At 41.1% G+C, this 14,749-nt stretch overlaps 1 long non-coding RNA gene across 1 annotated transcript; it reads right to left on the bottom strand.

Annotated features, from left to right (window-relative positions):
- Nucleotides 1–394: 394 nt before the first annotated feature.
- Nucleotides 395–13,476, bottom strand: LOC141950999 (uncharacterized). The gene is made up of 3 exons (XR_012631236.1): nt 13,355–13,476; nt 12,991–13,064; nt 395–514 (listed from the first exon to the last, which is right to left on the bottom strand). It is a non-coding gene; the product is annotated as an uncharacterized LOC141950999 (long non-coding RNA).
- Nucleotides 13,477–14,749: the final 1,273 nt, after the last annotated feature.

Genomic DNA, 14,749 nt, shown 5'->3' with positions numbered 1-14,749 from the left:
ACATCCACATTATTACCAAATACTTTCATTAACAACAATGCTATCACAGTGAATACCAAATGAATTAACAGTGACAGGGCAATAAATTAAAGTGTTTATACTTTTCTTTCTCACAGCTTACAAACTCAAAATTGATTTTGACTTTTGGTGTAAAACTTGATGATCACTGGTAAATCAAACAGGATGCTGTTAGTATTCAGTGCCACAACTGAGACCTTTTCACTCTGGAGATGTAACAGATAATTTTCTAAGAATTTCTTTGTGGATTAACATTAATTATCATCCATACTTCATGAAGGATCAACGTCAGTAGCAAATAAGCTCATTACCATTTGGGACACTTCCCAGTTTTTTCTTGCCAGCTCTGTGATGATGTGTTTACATGATATAAGTTGTCTGTTTAGAAACTCACCACTTTCTCCTTGTTCTTGGGCAGTCCTAGTAAGCATCTGCCACCAAACATCTCCTCTGGGCTCCTTGGGTTCTCAGGTGGGCTCCAATGGGCTGAAGACACCTGAAGGAGGGATTTAGAGGTGAAACAGGGACCAGTTTCCAGCTTTATGTTTTGTGTATTTAATCTTGTAGAGGAAAAGAAATTGTGTATACTAGTCAGGTTGCAGGCCTGGTCCTTTTTATTTTGTTAGTTGAATTTACTGTCTTGCTCTGGGTCAGTAGGGAATTATTTTTCCAAAGGAGCAAATTTCAACCTTTTTCTGATAGAAAATCCTGAAACAGAGGTGCTAACCCCTATTTAACAGTTTTGATATCCTGAAAATAGGCTTGCCTCACTTCATTAGCTGCCACATACCTTGAAAGAAGTCCATAGACAGAGCAAAAAGCAGAGCTTGGGCTGATTAAGATTTCCAATTTTTGGACACAAACAAGAGGCAGATCTTGGCTAATGATAACCATGTGATCAACAGTGAAATACGTAGGTGTGGGAGCCATTTCAGGTGAGCTGTATGTTAATGAGAGGGGAGAAATTGGGTCATTTCTTCCATATTGGGCCAAAGTGGTGGGTTCTAGAACAAACACACAGCTGCAAAACCATCATGACACTGAGACACTTATTCCTGTATAAGAACAAAAGCCATCTTCAGAGTAATATCCAGCTGCCGAACTAGGAATGAAAAACTGATCCCGAATTATGTATACACGCCTTGCACTCCTATTTGCATATCTTGCACTGCCACCACCTATGTGCGAAGTACTGCAAGAAGCATCAGCAACACCTTCAGCAGCAGCAGCTGTGGGCTGCTTGCACGCAAGAACACTTTGGGAGAGGGAGGACCCAGCTCACCCATCGTAGTCATTCAGCTGTTAGGTACCTAGTATAAGGTGACTATTTAGGAGAATCACTATTTATTTTTCCCATCTTCTTGTCTTTGAGTTTGTTATGATCAGGCTAAATCATAAATCCTTCTCTCTAATCCCAAACAACCTGCAAAAGCCCCAGCTTCAGTCCACCTGCTCACGGAAGGAAAACTGATGGTGGTCAGGGATGTTTCTGGTGACATTTATTCTTATATCTTTATTCTAGTGTTGTTGAACAGTCACATCTCAAGTGAGGTGTTTCCAGGAGGGGGGCACAGGGGAGGGAATGCACAGCAAAACCCAGGAGTTCACGCTGAGTCCACTGCAGAGGTGAACTCTGCTGCTTGACAAGCGACCAGCCCGGTGACAGGGGCTTGCAGTGCTGCCCTCAAGGTTTGAGCCAAGCAACAAAACAAGGTCACCCCAGAGCTCGTCTCACATGCTGTGGCAGGCAGAGGGCTCGGGCAGCACAGCTGTGGGGGGCCTTCCCCTGCTCCACACTCCCATGCTTTGGTTCTTGTGCCATCTCACCATGCTGGGGGGACTCAGACCTCAGCTGTGCCCAGGTAACTCAGTCAAGTGGCAAAACCCCACCGCAGTGTGCAGGCAGTGCATGGGATGGGTAATTTGCCTGCCTCCCCCCATGCTGTTTTGCCCTTACATCCCTTGGCTGTTCAGGCATTTGGACTCCATAATAGCAGGACTTAAACATCACTGTAACCTGTGTGCCAACACCGGCTCCATGAACAGCTACAGCACACAGCAGCACTAGGAAAACAGCTCTTGCACTGCCTGAAAACGGCAGCAGGCCCCAAGTCCTGTGGCTCAAGCCTTTGCCATTTGTAATTCCTACAAACCAGAGTGTGCACAGGTAGCAGGGGGCACTGTGGAAAGGCAGTGAGGTTTTATAGCTACATAATACCCAGTTCACTGGAGCCTTGGTTTCTCTATAGAAATGAGCTATGAAAGAACCTGTCTATTAAATATGTGAAAAACATGAACTTCCCTGTTAGTTAGATGATTTTATCTTTCTTTACATAAACCTTTATAGCTGCAGAGCCCCTTCAGACTATATGTGCTGGCTGTGAGTCTCTGTGCTGCTACACTTACGTTTCCTGGCCACCACAGTGTCCTGGGGAAGCTGCTGGACAGGACAGCTGTGCCTCTTCAACACACTTTTGGGGTGGACGGTGAGTACGGACAAGAGGACTTTTGAAGGGAGGGCACCTCTCCTAAGAGGAGAGAATTTTTCAAGGTCTAAAGGATCACTTCGGGTTCAGTTCAAGCTATATGTACAGATTTGGTTTAGTTTTACCTTTTTCCCTAGCTAGCTGGCTTGTCCTGAGGAATAAAATGATATGTGTTCAGTGACCTTGATGATCCAACCTGTGCTTTAATTCCTGCCCTAGAAGGACCGTAGAAATAAGCTGTAGGTGATCTGCAGAAGTCTTCCGTAAATATTTAAAAGTATTTGCCAAGGCCAGCCGAAACTTCCTAAGGTGGTTTTGCTCTAATGCTTTTCTTGATCTCTTTTGGCTTCAGATAAAATATCAGCTCATGAACTGTAATAATAGCCTTTCCCTTCAGACTTATTTTTTTCCCCCGGTTTTGATCTAAAAAATTCCAGCACTCAATAGGAAATTTCTCACAGGGCAACTTTCTATGATAGCTACAAATTCTTACACTATCTCTCTGGCCCAGTGCGTGCAGCGAGGAATCGCTGCAGCCTTTCAGCAGTTCTTCCAGGACTTGCAGAGTGGCTGCAATGTCTCTCCATATTTTGTGTTGCTGAACTGAGCCTGATGATGGCAGAGTTGCTTAGCTCCAAGCCAGCATACTGTAAGGCATCACTTACAGAACTGCTTACAGATGAATTGATAACACTGATGCCATTTGAGCCCCCTTTCCTTTACAGCAGAGACTCTCTAATCCACAGCAGTAATAAACGCACTGAAAAAGTAGGGGAATAAAGAAAGAAAGAGAGAGAAAAAATTAAGAAGTCCCTCACTTCAATGTCACTTCAGCAGACCAAGGTCATGGTGGGGCCAGATGCTGGTTACAGCTCAGCTCAAGGGAGCAAAGGTCTCTGGAGGGCTGATTGCAACAGTTCACGCTGCTCTAATCTCCACGGGCTGCTCACAAAAGGCAAAACCACTTCTGGGGACACGTCCAGCATCAGCATAGCCAAACCGTGTTTCTTCCTCTGCAGCCTTTATGTTGTCAGCACAGGGAGCTTGCTCCTGCACCGGGTCTGCCCCAGGTGTTGGGGGAGGATGTTTGTAAAATATGGAAGTATTGAAGTAACATAAAACATAAAGGCAGGTACAAAAGATGCCACATTTTTGAAAGGGATATAATGGTACAGAACTGCAGAGGATCTTCCCTTTGATGGTGCGGTCCTTGAGAGTTGGGTCCTGAAGCAGGAACACCATAAACATCAGTCATTTATACATATTCTGCTCACCAGCATTGGATGTCTGTCTCCTGCTAGACCTCACTTCGATTTTGCCTTTTTGTCAAAAAGTTGATTTTTTTGCATTGTTTTGAGTTTCATTTAATTTCCCTATTAAATGACAGCCTTCTGCAGAGCCTAGATGAAATGGTCACAGAATTTCTAGTAATGATTTCACAGACTTGCAACTGTTTGAACAGAAGAGGCGGGTGTAGACACTGAAATAAATTCCACTGAATTGCCATTGCAGTCCTCAGTCTGCACCAGAGTCTGTTTAACACTGTAGGAGTCGTCTCCAAAAAGTGTTGTGTGGGAACCTCCCAGGAGTTTTTTACAGCTAACAATCTTGCTTAGTGTTATGGAGAAAGCATGAGATTTGCTAACAACCTTTCTCTCTTATCATGTCCATTTTCAAAATACCACAAGTAAATGATTTGCCAAAAACCAATACCATAATAGTAAGTGATAATCAGAAATTGTAAGAGGATAAGGAAAGTTTTAGAGAGTCCTTGTTATACATACAGACCCAAACTTTGTTCAGAAAAGAGAAAAAAAAAAAAAAGCATAAAGTAGAAAAGAAATTACATACACGAACAACACTTGCTAGCCATGAGCATGACTACCCAGGGGCACAAGTTACACAAACCTTTTCTCCTGACTTAAGAGGAAGCCGATATGTTGGAGGTTATTTCACTGTGTTAGTGAGAAAGCTCCTGCAAGTTTTTAATGTCTCCCCACTCCAGAAAGTAGAAAAGGTCTACTAGACAAGTTAAAAATACTCTTGTGAGCTCCTGGTCCTGCCATGAGGACGCACTGCTGGGACAACCCAGATGCGGGCAGCCAGGCACATGTCAGCTGTGAGCAGCTCACAGAGCAGATGCAGCCCATTACCGGAGTTCCCGTCCACAGGCTGGTTTGTCACATGTACCCTCTGCAAGCTGCACAGCCCAGGCACGCCAGGGCCCCTCCAGCTGCAGGTAGCTGTGAAGCCAGAGGAGGAGAAGGAGAGGCATTTCCAGCCAAGAAGCCTGGGTGGTGGCTGCTCTCCTTTGGCAGCTCTCCTTTGACTCTAGTTCTAGTCAGGCAGCTCTTCATTTAATCCCATGGCTTCAAGAACTTTCTAGGTGAGTCTGCATGATGAGCAACTGGAGACAAGGTAGACATTAAAGCAGTTTTAGGAACAGAGACACTAAATCTGTCCATATGGTATCTTAGATCCAGCTTAAGGTGCCCGTGAGCAGTTCCCTGTAGCTACGTTCCATACAGAAACCCCTGGCTGTCCCCAGAGGGACAGCTGTGGAGCATGAAGACTTGAGGAAGCCACTGCTGGTTTCAGGTGACTTCAGGCATTGTCTGATGTCTAAAGAGAAGAGAAGAGGATGAGGAAGGTGGAAGGACACTACTTTAAGACCAGCACTGAGCTGCAGTATTTGCTGGCAATGGAGCTCACGCTTCTCCCCAAGGTCCATGCTATCACTTACTTTGTGCGCTACAACTTGTAGTCTGTTCCCTCCCAAGAGATGTGCTAATTTGTCTCGAGCAAGAGGCATCTGCAGCTGCATTTGAAAGGTCTCAAAACAGGAGTTCAATGCCAAAAGCAGGAAGTGGCTAGAGAAAACCATGGTTTTTGTGACTAGAATCAATTAGGATTTGGGGCAGTTAGCATTTCTGGGTCTGCGTTGCAAAGCATCCCTTAAAGTCTGGGATCACTATCCAGTGAAAATAAACAAATATATAGAGTTATCTGTGACCTCAGCTTCAATTCTGAGGGAAGCTACTGCCACAGCAATATACTGCTTGCTTAAAATGCAATTGAATCTGCACCCGTTCTCCCTTTGCTAGGCTGTGTACTTGGCTTTCCAGCTTTCACAGATGCTAAAGACAGTGAATGAAGAGATCTTAAATCTCTCTTTAAACTGAACCTCTACACACACACACACACAGAGAGACACTGGGCTTCAGATTGTGCTCCCAATTACTCAAGTTTAGCTTCCAGGCTGGGAACCCTCCCAGTATTCCTGATACTAGGTTGCAAATGTTACAAATTTTTTTTTTTTTTTCCTTTTAAAAGGCATTTAACTCCAACAATATACAGTTGCAGCTATGAATGGCTAGAACTCTTTTTATAGAATATGTTTCCCAGTCAGAAATGAAATTGGCAGTGCAAGCCCTCCACCCTCCAAAATTACTTGGCTAAGGTAGTAGCCAGCTGAACAAGCAAAAAAGCACATGAAGATTAATCCAAATATGCAGCTCAGACAGAATAGTTGAACCCTCAAGCGTTTCAATACACAGCTGATTCAGCAAAACAGATAGGCATTCAGTTGAAGGATGTCACTGAAAGAGAAAACCAGGCAGCTTAATCAATAAAGTGTGCAGCCTGTCCTGGTACAGGAAAAGCAGCAGCTTAACAAGCCAAACAGAAAAATGAACTGGAAAGCAAAAGAGTCATAGCGAGGAAAAACAGTGAAATCAAAATATGTGAGCTTGAACAGTTTTACCCTGCACAACTGCGTTAGAAATGCACAAAGGTGGCACCGTAAAAATGCCCAATGCAAAATATTCCAGAGCCACTCTTTCCCCAAGGAAAAGCCCTACTGCTTTTGCCAGGACCTGGAAGCCTCCATGGGAGCCGTGTCCAGGAAAGACGGGCCACTGCCACATGCCTTCTTGGGACTTTGCAGTATGGGACTAGAGGAGCTCAGAAAGCGAAAGTATTTTTTTTTCTCAATTAGGATATTATTTAATTCAAGATTGCAAGTTTATTATTTTCACCTAGGTACAAGTTATTTTATTGTATTTATTATATTTAGCACACAGATTTATTATTCTCTGTGAACTACGCAGAAGTGGACTTGATTCACAAAAATATTTTTACTTCTCTGAATGCTCTGAAAAACGGTATGCCAACACAGTGCAGCAGAGAAATTGTTGAAGAGATACAGATTCTCACTCACATCTTCCTCACAAGAAATTCTGTACTCCTCAGCTGCCACAAAGGTTGGGCTGTCCTGGTCACACAGTAGTGTTCCTTGTGCTAGCCTGGATATCGGACGCTTTGTAAGGAGAGGAGGGCTTACTTGGGAGGTGCAATGTCTGTCAGTACCTGTGTCCTTGAGATCTGAATACAGACAGAAGCTGCTATTCCATCACCTTCCTGCCAATAGAGAAATCTGCTCAGAGAAACCTTCTCACAAGAACAAACCTTCACAGAAAAGTAAACAGGAAAGGCTGGGAGAGCATCTGACTGAAGGACATGTCAGTGCACATTAAAATATTTGCTAATTGCAAATATATTGCCCCACTGCGCTGCCAGATCTAGCTCTGACTCACATGAAATGTCAGTTGGCTCCAGATTGAATTTTGCAGTTAATAACCTCATCACTCACCTACCAAATCTGCCCAGAAGAAAGGAGACTGCAGTAATGCTGGACACTGATCTTTGCTTTCTTGTTCCTGCTTCTTCCCTTCTCCATTTCCATGTCATATTGGGATAGATATGATCTGCATAAAGCAGGCTGCAATGATGAGTCTGACCTGAAAACCTGAAGAGTGAATATTTAGATTTCATTTGCAATGTTAGGGGAGAGCCTTGTTGAAGTTGATTAGACAAAGGTCATATGCAAGATTTTGCCATTTGTTGCAAGTTTTCTAATCAGCACAACATTACCATGGATAAAGAGGCTGGACATTGCCCAGCAGCCTGTGAGCAATGGGCAGATAAATCTTTCCAAGCAAAGATAAAGTTAGCAACTTGAACGTGTCAGAGAGAAGAAGTGCTTCCATGAAAAAATGTTCACTCACATGAGTTAAATGTTCATAACTGGTTAAAAATCATAGTGTGAAAATAAACAGAATGAACGATGACTTCTGATGCTTGGTTATGGGTTGAGGTGTTTATAAGGATAAAGGAACATAAATTCCCACCTGCTGATTGAAACTCTTTACTGGTTTTTGGATTACTCCTGGTTCAAGTACTGGAGATACGTTAAAAGAGAAATGTTTATAAAAAGGAGGGAGGGAAAAAATGTTGGAAGCAAACCAACCGAGAAACAAGGCTGCTTTGCCAGTAAGAAGGAACTTGCAATTATTGTTCAAATAGGGTTCATATTTGGAATTGTAGTTCTAATCCAATAAAGTGTGTCATTTCAGGCACATAAATAATCCCCATTTTTAAGGGGATTTAAATTTCACTGCTTTGATGGGCTGGTGATATTACAACAGGAAAATGGTGAAACTAAATCACTGCTATCATCTAGCAGTATGTATTTATTTGACTTTAGAGTTTAAAAGGCTGTATTTTTCATAGTACTTATCTAACCACCCACTTATTTTTTCTGTGTCTCTGAACCTTAGGAGGGTGCTTACCTTCAGCAGAACAAGAATGTGGTTTCAAAAGAGCTGATCAATATTAACATTGCACAGTACTATATATTACCTCTATTTTGCATAAACTGCATTGGAGAACCAGCTACTGTTTAATGTATGCACAAGAACATATCTGCATCCTTTCTGAATATGGGTTTACAAATCTTCCTCTGTTTTTAATCTTCAAACCATTAAAACTGTTCATTAAATATATTGTCTATACACCTTTTTCAGCAGAGTTTTGTCGGTGTGTGTGAATTATGCATAAAGCCCACAGTGAGATAGATGCATAAAACTGCAGTTTAGCTAGGTAGACATAAACATTCAGCAAACTTTGTTTAATTAGCCACTAAATCAGTCTTTATGCCTTTGTTGACTGACTGATGTTTTTAAAGTATTACTGAGTCTTCTTAAAATGTCTGCCCTCGTTATTTGTTATTTTAACAAATATTTGATGCCATAATCTGGTACTTAAATATCAACTATTGTAATTCAATGCTAATGGCAATGCTGAGATGACAGAACTATTAAACTGGATACAGAGTTGTCAAATTTTAAGACAGCAAAATACTCACCTGTGATGCACAGCATATGGCAGAAATCTGAGAAAATCATCAGCGGAGTTAAGAATAAATAGAAGCTGTGTTCCTTAAAAAACATAATCTGACATGCAAACATGGATAATCTTGAAATGTACTTGACAGTCTGTGATTTGAGTCAACAGATTATAAAATCAGAGGCATGCAGTACCGCGTTTTCAAAGAACAAATTACAGCATAGCTCTTAATGCTGAACTTGGTGTGTAAACAAGCTGCTTTTTCTAAATACTGTGTAAAGAGTTTGTTAAACTACTACAGCTAATTATGCTTCAAGCATTTACAGAGTCACATGTGTTTATCCAATTTTGATTTTTTGGTGCCCATCTCATACTTAAGCAATTTTGATGTGCAGTGCTTAAAATGACAGTGTTTATTAGACGCTTTACTGAAGTAATACAGAAACAGCCTTTACAAATAAATCAGAGCTGCAGCATATTTCCCAGCCCATGACACGTGCACCTTAGTTATTTATTCCAGTGATATCTTGGGGTTAGAAAGGCTCCTTAAGGTGAGAGGAAACAACTAAGCATCTTAAACCATTTCATTCCCTTTATCTTGCATTCAGGTCAGGGATGGGGTCCCAGTACACTGCATACAAAACATCAGAGTCATCATCTGTTTGGGAAAGACCATTACTACCATCTAACCTGGCTGCTCCTCAAGAAGATGAGGAGCTGTTTCAGCTTTTCATTCAGACACTTTTAAGAACGCAGGATTTACAATTTCCTTATCTGACATTTTACCACTAAATTTTGAGATTCAACATAGCAGTACACGTTATCCAAGAGTTATGTAGTTTTATACACAGAATCAAAGCAAAGAAGGATTTGGGAGATTTTAAAAGAAATCTGACTATATAGTTTCTTGCCAAGAAGAACCACAAGAACAACTTTGGAGCAGCTACATGTTCCACCTGAGACTCTCAGTGTTCCAACAAGAGTCTCTTCCCTGCTCTGCCTTTACTCTCTGCTGGCTCTAAGCAGACCTGGACACACAGCAAACCCTGTTGGCCAACAATTGATGGATGTCTTCATCTGATGAATTCAGCAAATCTGTTTTGGTACCTTGATTCTGTGCCTTAGATTCAGTCCAGTCATATGATATCCCTCCCTCCTGCCTTGCAGTGAACGATGCAAGACAGATACAGACTTTACAACACACTGCTCCCCACTCGAGAAGAGGGAAGACGTTTCACTATCATTTAATCCAATACCAGTTGGACCCACTTCAATATCAGTTAGTCATTAATTGGAGGCTTTCCAGCACGAGACGGAAAAATTCTGCTCCCGCCATGCACCTCTTAGCAAACACAGATTAGAAATGTGATCTACCTGAATTAGCCTTCCCAGAGACAATTCTGCACCTCTTTACTTGTGCAAGACTGGAAGCAGATGACCAAACTAAGCATCCCTCGGATAGCAATTCCCACAGCGGCCAACAGCAAGACCTGCACTGGGAGGTGGTGGCAAGAAGCTAAAAAATGATGTTTGACAGCATGTTGAGCAGTGCCCAGCCTGTGGTACAGGTGCTTGCTCTAAGGCAGGAAGGGAGCAGTGGAGTCGGAAGCGATGCACCCAACAGCAGGGAGGGCTGCGGCAGTGCCTAGCGCTGTGGCGTCTTCCCACTTTCCTTACAACAGTTTGTGTCTGTTGACAAGGAAGTTTATTCACACTCACACTAAAGCCTTTACTACTGTTCTGGGAGATAAAAGCATCTTAAAATGAGTGGATATCACTATTCCACCAATTTTAAACCACTTTTGAATCTCAGAGTGGTATAAAGGAGTTTTAGTGTAAATAAAAGTGTGGTAGTAATCTGATCTCGTATCCGTAGGGGGGCTGATTCTCTTCTCATTTACATCAGTTTTATTTTCATATAACTCCATTAGTTTCAGTATTTAGCTTTGCATGAGTGACAGTAGAATTATGCCCAGCATAATCACACATGAAGTGTAAAAATCCAACTTGACTAATTTCTAAGTATTAGCCACAAATGCTAGAAGCCAAAGCAGAATTGCAATGAAGTAGTCTCTCAGTCTGCTCTTATTCTTTTTTTCCCCTTCATATCCAAGTTGGACATGCCTCCGGCCTACAGAAGGAAGTATGAGGAGGGAGCCAAGGAAAAGTAATTACGACAACTTGGCTTCTACTCAAATTTAGCCTTTGAATAAAACTAGATTTGAAGAGACCTCTTGGGAAATTGTATATTCTCTGTGGAGTTCTGCCTTGTTCAAAATGAGAAGGAATAATGTTAGCAGTCTAAGAACACCTTGCTAAGGTGAGGAGTTAGACAGTTTTTCAACCTTTAAAATGATGAAACACTCACAAGCAACAATTTGCCCCTCTCTGGTTGCTGTTGGTTGGGTCGAGTTTTTATAGCTCTATACATGATGAAGAAAGCTCAGAAAAGGGAGAAGTTTTGAAGAACTTCTCTCCAAGAGCTGTTATCATGCATGACAGCAAGTGATGGAACTACTGGTTAGGCATAAGGGAGGCGGCCACAGCCACATTTTGGTACTCCTGGGAATGAGAGGAGACCAGGAACCATGGTGTACCACATGAGGTAGGGCTCTGACCTTCCTCCTCAGATCACAGCTTTGTAAGTGCCAGTCTCAGTCTAAACTAGCAGAAGCAGCAATTTCTCATGAGCTAGTTATTGACTGTCCCCTTTACCTAAAGTTTTAGGAAGCAGGTAAATCTGGATAAAGTTGTACCATAGAAATAATCTTGCACTACTGACTCAAGTAATGATATATTTTCTTTAAGAGAGTGTTTTTGTTTCTTTCTCCTTTCAGTTTTTAAAGAAAAAGCAATGAGTCCCTCACACAAACAGCAGTTACTGTAGGCCACAGAGCACAGACCCAGGACAGATTTTATGGGCTTTACACTTTGAACAACCCGCTTTTCTCTCTTTTACTTGTGAAATAGTTGTCCTGCCACAATAGTATTCCTGAGCTGGCACATGTCTGAACCGTGCTGTCTGATGAGGTATCCAGCAGTCTTTATGTCTAACAATGATCATTGCTTTCAAAAGCCTGCCTTTCTAAATAATAGATAAAAGAGATGAACCATGGTGTGGTTTCAGTTTTGAGTGCTTGATACACTGGAGCAACAAGCATTATGTTTTCAAGAGTGTCAGAAAGAAGCAGGTAATACAAAACAGGAATGGAGGAAAATGGCAAGAAAAGGAAAAAATAGAAGATGGGAAAGAGCCTCACCAAGCAGAAGGCATGGAATGGAAACTCTGGAAAATATTAAATTGCATTGGTACACACTGGTGTCCTGAAAGGCAACAGATAGTTCTGCGATGAGTGCAGAATCCCAGTGACTCACCTAATGGGAATGACTGAATCCTCATCCCCTCCACCTATCTCAGCACTTCATTCCAGCTCCCATTTATATTCCTTGTAAATGCAATCACTGGACATCCTTGAAGTGTTACAAATTACATGGCACTTCTTAAATCAATCCATTAGGATATTAGCATTTTCCCTGCCAAGGCAGTAACAAGCAGTGCCTTGCTCTCTTGGTGAAATTTACTTTATAACTGCCTTGTAGCACTTATTAATACAGCTATTTGACAATTTGTCATAAACTTTTCATAACAAAAAACCCCAGCTATTTCTCTAAAATCAGGATTTTAATTAAACAATTTTCTCAATAGCTCAGGAGGGGGGTTGAATGCAGAACATTCCAATTTGGTTTTCATCACTTTCATTTTACATTCACTTTTCACATTGTAATCATAATAATCAGAACCTGGCAGGCTTTCTAAAATCAAACATAATGAAAATTAATTACTAAAAACGTGTTTGATTACAAACTTGAAAAACTCCCATAGCTATTTTATGGATTTTTAAAATTCAGAATGAATCTATTTTTTAAAAGGATGTAAATTGAAATTTAAATTAACAATTAAAGAAATTTTAACAACCTTTTTTTCTTTCTCACTCAGACCCACAATTTTATATATATATATATATATATATATAAGAAGAGATATAGATGGTAGGAAATATGTATTTATTTCAGAAAGTTTAGAAAAGCACATCTGAATTTGTGAGTCCTTCAAACATCTTGGCATTTCATTCTTTGGTTTGCCTCTTCTTTCCTGCCAATAGCTTCTCTATTGTTTTTGAGAACAGTAACAAAAATAGAATTACTCTTTAAAAATTAGCTATTTTAAATGTTTTATTAATATCTACCAACTCTAGTCCTCTCTTTCTGGCATCTGAAGTGTCAAGATTGCTCTGCATACCTCTGATAGCAGACATTCTTCTCTCCAATACACCGTTGGGTGGGGTTACCAGCAAAGACATGCCTTTATGATATCTGTGAAAGATTTAGAATGGTAAATTTCATCAGTCTTTGAAACCAAATATATGCAAAATGCTTCAATAGTCAGGGGAACAAAGACTAGTTTCTTGTTCAGATAAGAGATTTCAATTTTTCCCTTTAGAAAACATTGCATGAAGTAACTAGGTCAGAGCTATGCTAAACCCACACTTCGTTTGTCTGATATGTGTGCTGCATAACAGTTCTGTTTAGTAGTTTAGATTTGACCTGAATTAAATATGAAGCTCAAAAATTATGATGAAACAATAATAAGAGATCTGACTTACCATGAAGCCAAAGCTTCCACGCTAAATATATGGCTATCTTCTCGCTGTTCAGTCCAACACAGCTCGTGGTATTTGTGTCCGCAGGTTCTGCAGCTGCTGGAGTCCTGCCCTCAGCTGCAGAGACCTGCAGCTGGAAACAGCAGGCTGAGACAAACACATCATGTTTGTGAGCAGGAATAGTGGTTTCCCCTCTCTGGGGTTTCTGCACCATAAAATTTAAATCCAAAAGCATACTGAAAAGAAAGTAATAAGCCTCAGTATTAGCTTTATTTCTGTAAGACTCACATCTGTTATTATCTCTTGCAATTCATGAGGAACGTTTATGCAAGGATCTTAACGCATGGGCTAAGAAGTGTGGCAGCAGCCATACAACAACTAAGAGCTCAGGTGTGGTGATGGCATTGCCCATTTGAAGTCACATATATGAAAAGGATCTACATGGAGACATGCCATCCCATTTGGAGAGCTGGAAGACACTTGGGTCAGTAAATGCAGGCATGTCCTGAGGATGGCCAACATGACCCCAGGAGGTCATCCATCCCCTCCAGTAGGAAGGTGTCCCTGAACTCCATCACTGTAATGAGCCATTGTCAGTGCAGTTACCCAGAGCCCACTCTCCTGCTGAAGAAATAACACTTAGACTTGTAATTTCCAAAGCAATCAAAGGGTGCTTGGAGAAGAATTATAACCCTTTCTTTGGACCAAGATACAAACAGGGACTCATATGAGGTACACAGCTCTTTATAGAAATTTCTTGAGGTAGATTCACACCAAAGGTGAAAAGTAAATTAAAATTGCAAGTCTCCTAGTGCGGATCATTTCTGAATGTGTACTTGTACTTACAATACCCAGAAAAGCAGCCAATTCTTTCCTTTCTCTAATACTGTGAGGGGCAACCAACCCTAAGGCAACAGACAGTAAAAAAAAAAACAAAAAATGAACTTTTCTTTGGAGAGTGATTTCAAAATCTTTAACAGAAAGTACAAAATGTTTTGCCGTGCATGGAAGTGGTATGAAAAAAATGTAAGTAGTTTATCACATTAATTATAATACCTTGTATACTAGGATGTTATGTGTTTTCTAGGTTTAGTAGCTGTAATAAAACTTTTCTGTGCCTTATAGACGGTTCTTACAAGGTATTTCCTTCCCAGCATCTCTCATTAACCTACTGCTCCAGGTCCTGGACTGTAAAAGACTGCAAATCAAACTCAACGGACCTTTTGTAATTAATACCTTTGTGCAAGAGAATAAATGGGGTGTCTTTCAGCTGTCAACCTGGACCTTCCATGTCACCTCTTTTTTTATTTCCTCTAGATTTTAAGGATATTTCAGAGATGTGTAAATCAAGAGGAGGGTGGATGCGTGCACTGACTGCTTGCATTAACATATCTCTGC

Source organism: Strix uralensis, chromosome 16 (genome assembly GCF_047716275.1).
Source record: "Strix uralensis isolate ZFMK-TIS-50842 chromosome 16, bStrUra1, whole genome shotgun sequence".
NCBI classification, from domain to species: Eukaryota; Metazoa; Chordata; class Aves; order Strigiformes; family Strigidae; genus Strix; species Strix uralensis.
This window is presented reverse-complemented; position numbering and strand designations above follow the sequence as displayed.